Raw genomic sequence first — 11,476 nt, 5'->3', positions numbered from 1 at the left:
GGTGCTCCGAAGTTGGAGTATAACCAGGTGTTGAGAAATTTTTTAACATTTTACACCCCAGTCCAGCACCGACATCTCCAAATTATAAAAAATGACAACACAGAACAAAATTCAATGTATTGGCCTAGCGAATGACAAACGTCTAATGATAATTTCTGTCAACTACTGATATATTTTTAAGTATAAAAAGCTTGCTAAACCTGCTGCAGTACTATTATCAATAAAAACTGATTTTTATTGAATGTTGGTGATTTGTTTACTCTCACAGGTCCCAGGTGATTTAGCTAATTTCAATCCAATTCCACAGGTTCCCGTTTTTAGGCATCAAGCTGCCCAATTATAATGGGCAATAGACGCCAATGCAGTCTAATCAGAAAATTCCTGTCATAGGATGAAGAGTCAAAATAGTGCCATCAAGTTCCCCTGTGTTGAAAGTGCTCTGCTGGCTTCCCAACACCACTGCACATCAGGCGGGAGGGGGTGAAAACCCTCAAGGATTCAGAAAAGGAGACCGGGAGAGAAACATCTCACAGTACCATCCAAACTGACAGCACCATCTAAGCAGAGCAACACACAGATACAAACATCTACACAATGCTGCTGTGAAAAGGGTTGTAATTGGATTAAGGTCTCTCAGTGTAGAACATAGTGAGAAATGTCGTGCTCCCTCTGCAATGTGGAAATGATTTGTCTTTGAACAGTATTCCTAGCATTATACACATTAAACATAATGTTTCTACTGCAATTGTATCGACACCTCCGAGTGAACCGTTTCGTAAGGAGACAGGGTGAATTTTATTGCACTTTCTGCAGCGTACAATGTTTTCTGATGTTCTCTCACAAATTCTAAGTGAGAAAGAATTCAAAGGTGGAGGGTATGAGACTAACACTGAGCATGTTCATCTCATTTTCCTCATATCTCAGAGACAACATCGTAAGGGATTGGGCAAAACTGCTCTGTGAAAGACATTCTTTGAAGAACGAAACAAATGTGCAATGTAAAAAAAAAGATGTCACCCCAAGAAATGTCTGCTGTCTGTGCAGTGGCATGGGGAGCCCAGCAGAGAGTGGGTGTTGTATCATTTTAAACACAAGATGGACGGAGAGATAGAGAGAGAGATAGAGAGAGAAGTTCCACCCCCAAACAATAGAGCCCTCAATTGGACAGAGACACAGATATACACAGAAACATAAAGATATGTGGATACATTTCCAGGCTGAAGCAAACCCCTGGGACAGGGTCTGTACGTCATGAGAAACCATCGAGGGAGCTGGGACCCACTGGAATACTGAGTATAACTCCTTCAGTCTGTCACTTGTAAACTTGATGTTTGTTTCCATCTAACTATTGCTCTTCTCTCTTTCATTCTCTGTCCTTCTCTCTGTATTTCTCCCACTCCCCTTGTCTCTCTCTATCCTTCTTTTTCAAACTCTCTCTCCCCCTTTCTCTATTCCCACTCTTTGTCTCTCTCTCTCTCTCTCTTCCTCCCTCAGCCTCCCATTCTTCCTCACTTTATCTCCATTTCAAATCTGAAAGTGCCCACCAAATTTTGAACCCCCTCAAAAATATTTTATCCCCCATTTTCACTCTGCTCCTAAAAGTATGCCGTTCCCCAAATATTTGCCTCACCAAATGTGCACCCCCAAATATTTTGCTGATCGCAATATTGCGCTGAGCCCTATTCCCTGGGGCAGAGGTAAATAAGTCTGCGTGAACTGACTGGCCTGTGACTGACTGCTTTAATGCACAGCAAGATCCCAGTGCCAGAATTACAGAATTCATACATCACAGAGGTAGTTCTTTAAGCCCGTCATGTCTGCACCCCCACCCCTCAATTAAATGATTCATTTACTGTCCTGCTCTCAGGATTTTTCCAAATGGCATCATTGACTCCCCTTCCTGTTGAGATTTTTCCTCTGCTCTGAGTCACACTCTGCCTCTTGTGCTGTCCCTCCTCTATTTGTCTCTCCTACAACAGCCGCTCCCTCTTCTCCACTCAATAAAACCCGTAAAACACTCCCCGCTCTCTCAGATCTCTCCTTTTTGACCACTCTCCGGCTCATGAATTTAATGGCATGGCCACTGTCTAATTGACCCCCTTCCCCTCCCCTCGCAGACTCACAGCCCCTTGGCTGAAGGACATGGTGCAGAGACTAACTGGCTTTTTGACTGATTACTGTAACACACAGCAAGTTCCCAGCTTGCAGATATCTCCTGGCCGCACAATCAATGAGAAAGGTACTTCATGCCCCTACCACTCCCCCGTCGAAGATTTACCGACCCGAAATAAGACTCAGACAAGTATTTGAGTTGTCTAAAGCCAATCTTTATTTAATCACACATGGGAAGAGGTACTATAAACAAATATAGGACGCATCTCCAAAATGTTATTCAAATTACAGACTTTTATAACAAAACCATGAGAAAGCCTGTACATGACTTTAGTAACAAGCATAGTTATGATATATGCTGATAAAAAAGAATGAAGCTACATTTTTACAGTTACATATTCAGTATAGTAGAGATCACAGCTTGTTCAGCTCACAGAAACTGTGTGTTCCATCCCAAAGATTCTAGCCAAAAGGGTCTAAACTCGCTAAGGCTCTTTGATTATGACTACAATATATCTGCTTGACGAACAAGTTGTTTGCTTTAAAATGGTTACTGCTTTATGATTTTAGCCAAATGTCTCTATTTTTAATAATAATAATACATTTTAATCGTTAACTATTTTGTCTTTTCTGTAATCATTAAGCTATTCTATCTTTCATGCTGGCCAAATAATGTTTTATTCTTGCACATCCCCCTCCCCCGTTTGGACAACAGTGGGGGTAACATCCGGGAGAGGTGGTGGAGAAGGGTAGATCCCACTGCATTAACAGTCCAACACCTTGTGGCACTGAGACCAAATGTTTCCAATGTCCCTTCGCTAGTCACTGGGGCAGAGCAGAGGAATCTGGGAGAAAGAGGGAGTGAAAATGCAGTGAGAGACAGATAGAAGGAGGGAAAGAAGAAGAGCAGAGACAAACAGAAAGAGGGAGAGAACAAGAGAAGGACAGAGAGCGCGGGAGGGAGTGGGAGAACAGGAGAAGGACAAACAGACAGACAGAGGGAGGGAGAGGACGAGAGAAGGGCAGACAGAAAGATAGATAGTAAAAACTCAGGGTAAAAAAAAATCAAACATTTACAGACAGAAAGAGGGAATGGGGGAGAGAAAACCCAGAGAGAGAAAAAGAGAAGGGCGGAAAGAGAGCAAGAGCGAAATCCCAGGGAGAATTATCAGACAGACAGAGAGAGAGATGCAACAACAGAAAGGGAGTGATGAGAGAAAGTACTGTGGTGTTGCAATGCAGTCAGAATGATATACAAACAAGTACAGCAAGATCCCAAAGAATTGAGAAAGATGCTGGGACAGAGATCGTTAATGATGTTGGTTTTGGAAAGATTGCGCAGTTAAGAATTTCTGGAAAAACATGGCGAGGTGACAAAGAGTTTTGGAAGGGATTTTTTTATTTACTCACTGGAAAAGAGTGTCGCTGGTTAGGCAGCATTTATTGCCCATTGCTAATTGCCCATAGGGCAGTTAATAGTCAAACATATTGCTGTGGGTCTGGAGTCACAAGCAGGTCAGGTCAGGTAAGGACGGCAGCTTCCTTCTCCAAAGGACATTAGCGATCCAGATGGGTTTTTCCACCAATCAATTCTTGGTTATCATTAGAGTCTTAATTTCAGATCTTTATTGAATACAAATTCCACTATCTGCCACGGCAGGATTGAAACCCGGATCCCCGGAACATCATTTGGTTTCTGGGTTAACAACATTACCACTAGGCCATAACCTCTGCTGCAGGAGAATATGAAGAAGGCAGAGATATGAAGGATGGTGAGAGGTGGGGTTTAAAGGCAAGCTGTGGGAGTGACAGCTGGGAACATGGACGTAGACATGAGACAGGGAGTCAATGAAGTCTGTGAGATCAGACTGTGCAGCAGCCACTCTCCATCTTTTTGCCGCTTTCTCCTCCCAGCCCACCAAACAGCCTGAACTCGAGAATTATTTTCCGAACGAACAAGGAGATAGGACTGTTTTTCATTATTATCTCTGATTCCAGTTCTGCTCTGAAAATTCCTCACGGTTGAATGATTTGAATGTCTCTGTCTCTGTATTGTCAGAGTTTCCGCTCCCAAATCAAATGTTGAATCAGTCATGATATATTGAATTGCCTACTTTTGTTCCTATTTAGGATGGTCTTATGTTCTCAATGCGACATCCACCTCTTGGCCCAAACACCTGAGGCTAGGATAACACAAGGGACTGATCTGGAGTGCTCCACTCTTCCAAGAGTTTCTGAGGGAATCCGCCTTTCAGAATTTGAATTCCAGACTCTGAGTGAGAAGTAAAATCTCCTCGAGGGTCCTCTTAATCTCTCACCACGAAATGGAGCAGTCCAGTCACGGGGAAGCAAACGGCAGGCCAAATGTACTGTCTTTTCCAGGTCCATTTGGGAAGACACATGGGAGGGGCTTGTTTCCTTCATCAGATTCCAGTGCTCTCCCTCTGGCTTGAGAGGTCTAAATAAATTTACTCCTGACATCTACAGAGGTGCAAGTTGGCTATGATTGGGTTATACAGAACATGCCCCTTGGATTGAGCTCAGTTAGCTAAGTGCAAAGTGATGACAAAAGCATGAGTTCAATTCCCATGCCACCTGTGGTCACTATGCAGGGCTCTCAACTCTTCCCCTCACCTGAGGCATGGTGACCTTCCGATTAAACCACAACTAGTTACACTGAGAAATAGCTTGGGTAGATAAGCAGGAGGCGAGGAGAACACAGCAAGACAAGCAACATCAGGACGTGGAGAAGTCCACGTTTCGAGCATAACTCTTCAGCAGAACTGGGGGTGTGGATAAGGGGAGCAAATAAAGGTGCGCGAGGATTGTGGTTGGGTAGACGGGCAGAGTGGTGAGTGGTGAATACAGGTAGAGGATATGGCTTGGTTGGTCGATGGGAGAATCTTTCAGATTGGTAGCTGAAAGGAATGGTTAGTCAGAAGAAGGGAAGCCAGGAGGAGTGGCTAGAAAGGAAGTCAGGGAATGGGAAAGGAAGCTATTTGAAATTGGAGAGTTCTCCAGGCTGTAGGCTACCCAGGTGGAAGATAAGATGAAGTTTCTTCAACGTGTGGTCAGATTAACTGTGGCAACAGAGGAGGGTCATGTCAAAGAGGGAATGGAAAGGGGAAATTGTAATGAGTGGTGACTGGGAGGTCAGGTTAGCCCTTGCGGGCCTGGCTGAGATGCTCAGTGAAAAATGCCCTTAGTTTATGTTTGGTCTCGCCAATGTAGAGAAGACCAGATCGGGAGCATTGGATACAGTAAACTAGCTTGGAGGAGAGTTTGGCGAACCTCTGTCTGACCTGGAAAAACTGTTCAGAGCCCTTGATGGAGATGAGACGGATGGAGTTCCGGCAGTCTTTGTGTCTTTTAATGTTGCAGGGGAAGGTATCAGGGGTTTGGAGGGCTGGTGGGGGGAGTGGCGGTAACCAAGGACTGTCGAAGGGAATGGTCCATGTGGAAGGAGACAGAGGTGTGGAGTGGAAGATATTCTTGATGGTGGGGTCCAGTTGTAGTTGGTGCAAGTGTTTAAGGATGATGTATTGGATACAGAGACTGGTGGGTGGAAGGTGAGGACAAGGGGGTTCCTGTCTTTGTTGCATTTTGGGGGAGCGTGTTTAGAGTAGTGGAGTGAAGAATTTTCATGAACCCCTGGTACCTTCCCTGCAACCGTACAACTTGCAAACTTTATGGCATATTACGCCTCCACACCTCCATCCAGGGCCCCGAATAGTCCTTCCAGGTGAGACAGAGGTTCATCTGCCTCCCTTCCAACCTAGTTTACTGTGTCAAGTGCTCCCGATATGGTCTTCTCTATATCAGTGAGAATAAATGTAAACTAAGGGCACGTTTCACTGAGCCTCTCAGTCGGGCCAGCAAGGGCAAACTTGACCTCCCACCGACTGCCCACTACAATTCGTCTTCCAATTTCATTTCCGACTTGACCATCTTCGGCCTCCTCCGTTGCCACAGTGAATCAGACCGCACATTGGAGGAATAACACCTCGTCTTCCGCCTGGGCATCCAACAGCCTGGAGGACTTAACATTGAATTCTCCAATTTAAAATAACCTCCATTCCCATTACCCAACTCCCTTTTCAGCACTCTCCTCTTCCCTTCCATATCTCTGACCGAGCCTTCCTTCCAGCTACCAACTGGATTCATTCCTCCCATCGACCAACAGGGCCGTACTCTCCATCTGTGGTAACCCATCACTACCACCCCACTCCGCCCGTCTCCCCACCCACAACCCGCCCCCATCCACCCACCCTTTACCTGCAGCTCCCTTTTCCCCAACACCCTTCCCCAGCACTGAAGAAGGGTTATACCTGAAACGCTGCCTTTTCCACTTCCTGATGCTGCCCGGCTTGCTGTGTCCTTCCAACCTCCTGCCCGTCTGCCTTGGATTCCAGCATCTGCAGTTTTGTTTTACGCTAAAAAAGGAATAGCTCAGGCAAATAAATTGAACTGTCAGATGGATGGACCAAGTCTGGAAGATTTTCTCCAGTGGAACAGTGGAACACAAGAAGACCGTAAACACCACAAGATGTAGCAGCAGAAATAAGTTAAAAATCACATAACACCAGGTTACAGTCCAACAGGTTTAATTGGAAGCACTAGCTTTCGGAGCGGCGCTCCTTCATCATGTGGTTGTGGCGTCCGAAAGCTAGTGTACCTCCAATTAAACCTGTTGGACTATAAAGCAGTGTTGTGTGACTTTTAACTTTGTACACCCCAGTCCAACACCAGCACCTCTAAATCAGCAGAAGTAAGTGATTCAGTCACCAAGTCTGCTCCAGCATTCAATCAGATCATGACTGATGTGATCATTCTCAATCTAACTTTCCTGCCTTTAGCCCGTACCCCCGCTACTTCATTACTGAAGATAAACCTGTCTTTCACCTTGGAAGATCATGATCCCAGTTCTAAAACACAAGTTGCGACCAACTGTGAGATCACTTGCTTGAAATAGTCAAAGTAAAATGTCTAGAGATTTTTCAGGAGAGTAAGATTTTTGTTTGTCTTCATAATAAGCATAAAATAAAACAAAGTTGGTAGTTTTGCCAAGATACTATCAGTGGATCTGAAACGTTACCTTTGCTTTATCTCCACAGATGCTCCCAAACCCGCCGGGTTTCTCCAGCGATTCCTCCTTGCGTCACTGGGCGGGACCTCACGTCCTAGTGGATGGAAACATGAGATTGAAGGGCGTTCTGACCATTCCGAGCTGGACAGGGATCTAAGGTCCGACCTAAGGGGGGAGGGGGGGAGGGGTGGTAGGGCGCTCGCGGAGTCTCGAGGCGAGCGGCCGTTTAACGGACTCGGCGTGAACGAGCGTCGCGGCACCGAGTGTTGGCGCTGCTCACTGCTTACACTCGGAACCGCGAAATGGCCTGTGGTTTCGGCAAGAGCGGAGTGAGTGTTTTTTTATCCTTCCAGTGACGCTAAGAAAACAGGTTCGTTTTTAGTCAACAGACTGTTAGCGTGCAGACAGGCTGGAGGAGGTTGTATTTAACAAGTTATCGGGTGGAAGGAGTCAGTGAGGTCAAAATGCCAAAAATAATTAACATAACACGCAAACAGAGCCTTCGGCCCCAAAAAAACAATAATAAAAATTGCTGCAAAATTTCAGCAAGTCTGACAGCCCCTGTGGAGAGAAATCAGAGTTAACGTTTCAGATGCAGTGGCCTTGCATCAGGATTGACCTTCGGCCCAACTCGTCCAGACCGGCAGAACTTGCTGAACAAAGTTACTAACTTCCTGTTGGTCAGCTCACGAGATATTGACAGATTTGTTGGCCAATCAGAACGGGAAGAGGGAGCTAAGGCCCGTCCTGAAGGCGAAGGGATTTTTAGGGCGCGGCATTAACCGACTGCCCGCGAGCTCGTAGAGAGGCGCGGCGTTAACCGACTGTGTACGAGCTCGCGGGGAGGCGTACCGGTTTGCAGCTTGAACCTGTGCATGCGCGATATTTAATGCGGGAGCTGACGGTAGGTTTTCGATTGGACTGGAGTGAGAGTTTAATTCTTTTATCCTACCAGTGAAAAAATAACTTAGATATTAGTCTAATTGTGCTGACGTACTGGGGAGGAGGTCACATCAGATAGTATCTCTATCCCGACGAATGAGTGGAGCCAAGTGACTAAGAAAGAAATCAAACAGCGCAGAATTTTTAAAAAATTTGTTTCAAAATATAATTTATACATAGACATAAATCTCTGGGACCTTTACAATTGGTCATGCCGTTCATATATGTACATTGCATGACTTAGCATTACAGAGAACAGATTGAGTTAATCGAATTTAGTTATCGTAATTACAGTTCTGTCTATTAACCATCCAGTCTCTTAGTATTTAGCTGAGGCTTCAGCGGAACCCAACTACTGAGTTGGACCGCTGTTATACGATAGCATAGGACCGTTCTTTAACCCCCAGTTTATGGGGTTACCATTGTCCATTTGACTGTTCTGTCTCTGGGGTGGCTGTCTGCATCCCCATGGTGAGTGCGAACTGATGGCCCCTCGCAGGTCTAAGGTAGCTGTCCAGCTCCTCACTGGGGTCATTTACCTGCTCTGGTGTCATTGAGCCAATGCAAGGTTCCGCACCTTCCTGTTCTGTGTCTGACAGTGGGACTGTCAGAGGATCACGGCTCTCAGTTAGCTGTAGCTGGGGGACAGTGGGTACCTCTGCTTCTCACTGGGGGGGATCCGTTGTTTCCTGGTTGAGAGGAAATGCCGTCCTCTTCACCTACGGCGCTCTGTCTCTTCTGGTGATGACCCTCCTTGCGCCCGTCTTCACCATCTGAAGAGCTGACTGTACCTCCCTCGTGCAGCTGTCGCTTTCCCCCTTTGCTGGGAGGATTTGGGGTCCTGGCAGGATTTTATTTTCCGGTTTTCAACAGCTATCCCCTCCTCTGCCTTCTCGATTACTTCCTCTTCCATTGCTTCCATCTGTCCAGCTAGAGCTAGGATCAGCTGCTGTTTCTCACCGCTGGCAGCCATCTCCTCCACTCCAGCCTGTTTTTCTTTCTGGTTGCCACCAGAATCCGTTTCCCTGCTCGCTGGGTGGACCTTTCTGGTCTTTGTGGGCCCACAGCTCACATTGCCACCTCCAGCCATCTGTGTGTAAATGCCTTCCCCCCCCCCCCCCCGTCTGGAGCAGGTCTAGTACATGTGGGCCGCCTCTCCGCACAGGTTGCAGCTCTTTGCTTCCTGAAAGACCTTGGTCAGGTGACCCTCCAGCTTGCAGTTCCTGCAAATGTTCACCTTGCATTCTGCCGCCATGTGGCCTGACCTCCCGCAGGTTCGGCACACTTTCGGCTCCCCTGCATATGTCAGGTAGTCTCTGCTCCCTCCAATTGCGAAGCTGGAGGGTTGGTGGAGGATGTTCCCACTGGCATTGACCCTCAGAGTTACCCTGACCTGCCGCTTGCTGGTCCAGATCCCGAAAGGGTCGACCACATCGGTGCGTTCTCCCTCAACTTGGACATACATTCGCAGGAAGGTCAGGACATCAGCTGCTGGAACATAGGGGTTAGAACATATGGATTGCAACAATCCGACTCCTCAGTGCAGGAAGCACACACAACAGGATCACTGACAGGATGGAGAACAGAGATCCCCTTCCTTCTCCTTGAAGACCTTCAGGAGCAGCTCGCACTGCTTCATGCTCCTGAAGGTGACGTCGAAGTAGCCTGCCCCACGGATATCCTGCGGACAGTACACATCCTTTTTTAATTTCAAGAATATACTTTATTCATAAAATTATTTGGATGTCGAAACAATTGGTCATGCCGTTCTTGTGCACACATTACAATGCTTTACATACAGACTTCGAAATTTATTTTTCATACATACAAGTCTGTACATTTACTATGCAGCTCTTCTGCCGAGGCGTCAGTGGAGACCCATGGGTGGGCTCCCTCGTCTTCTTAGACAGGCCGATGTTACACTGTGATCTTTTCCCACCGCACCTTGGCGGCAGCTGCCCCAAGCTTCAGTGCGTTCCTCAACACGTAGTCCTGGACCTTGGAATGTGCCAGCCTGCAACACTCAGTCGGGGTCAACTCCTTCAGCTGGAAGATCAACAGGTTTCAGACCACCCAGAGAGGGTCTTTCACCGAGTTGACGATCCTCCAGGCACAGTTGATGTTCATCTCAGTGTCCGGCCCGTGGAATAGACCATAGAGCCCGGATTCCCTCGTCACGGCGCTGCTCGGGACGAACCACGATAAACACCACTGCATTGATCTCCAGACTTCTTCTGCATAGGTACATTCCAGAAGGAGGTGTGTGACAGTCTCGTCCTCACCCCCCCCCCCCCCCCCCCCGCAGCCGCTTCGAGGGCAGCGTGCAGTGTGGCTGAGAGTCCGGGCGTGCATAGAGGATCTTACAGGCAGAGCCCTTCTCCCCACCAGCCAAGCCAGATCTAGGTGCTTGTTGGAAAGTTCTGGTGATGAGGCATTCTGCCAAATGACTTTGACAGTCCGCTCAGGGAACTGCTCGATAGGATCCGCCCTCTCCTTTTCGTGATAGGTCTCAAGGAAACGACGTGCTGACCAGTTCAACAGACAATAGATAGACAATAGACAATAGGTGCAGGAGAAGGCCATTCTGCTCTTCGAGCCTGCACCACCATTCAATATGATCATGGCTGATCATCCTTAATCAGTATCCTGTTCCTGCCTTATCTCCATAACCCTTGATTCCACTATCCTTGAGATCTCTAGCCAACTCTTTCTTAAATGAATCCAGAGACTGGGCCTCCACTGCCCTCTGGGGCAGAGCATTCCACACAGTCACCACTCTCTGGGTGAAGAGGTTTCTCCTCATCTCTGTCCTAAATGGTCTACCCTGTGTTTTTACGCTGTGTCTTCTGGTTCGGCACTCACCCATTAGCGGAAACATATGTCTTGCCTCCAGAGTATCCAATCCTTTAATAATTTTATATGTCTCAATCAGATCCCCTCTCAGTCTTCTAAACTCAAGTGTATACAAGCCCAGTCGCTCCAGTCTTTCAGTGTAAAGTAGTCCCGCCATTCCAGGAATTGACCTCGTGAACCTACGCTTCACTCCCTCAATAGCCAGAATGTTTTTCCTTGGTGAGGAACAGTACTCGAGGTGTGGTCTCACCAGGGCCCTGTACAGCTGCAGAAAAATCTCTTTGCTTCTATACTCAATCCCTCTTGATATGAAGGCCAGCATACTATTAGCCTTCTTCAGATACCTGCTGTACCTGCATGATTACCTTCATTGACTGGTGTAAAATAATACCCAGATCTCTTTGTACTGCCCCTTTACCTAAATTGATTCCATTTAGGTAGTAATCTGCCTTCCTGTTCTTGCCACCAAAGTGGATAACCATA

The sequence above is a fragment of the Chiloscyllium plagiosum genome, unplaced genomic scaffold, assembly GCF_037043375.1.
Source record: "Chiloscyllium plagiosum isolate Xiang-an unplaced genomic scaffold, Cpla_swu_hap1 HiC_scaffold_20, whole genome shotgun sequence".
Classification (NCBI taxonomy): Eukaryota; Metazoa; Chordata; class Chondrichthyes; order Orectolobiformes; family Hemiscylliidae; genus Chiloscyllium; species Chiloscyllium plagiosum.
This window is presented reverse-complemented; position numbering follows the sequence as displayed.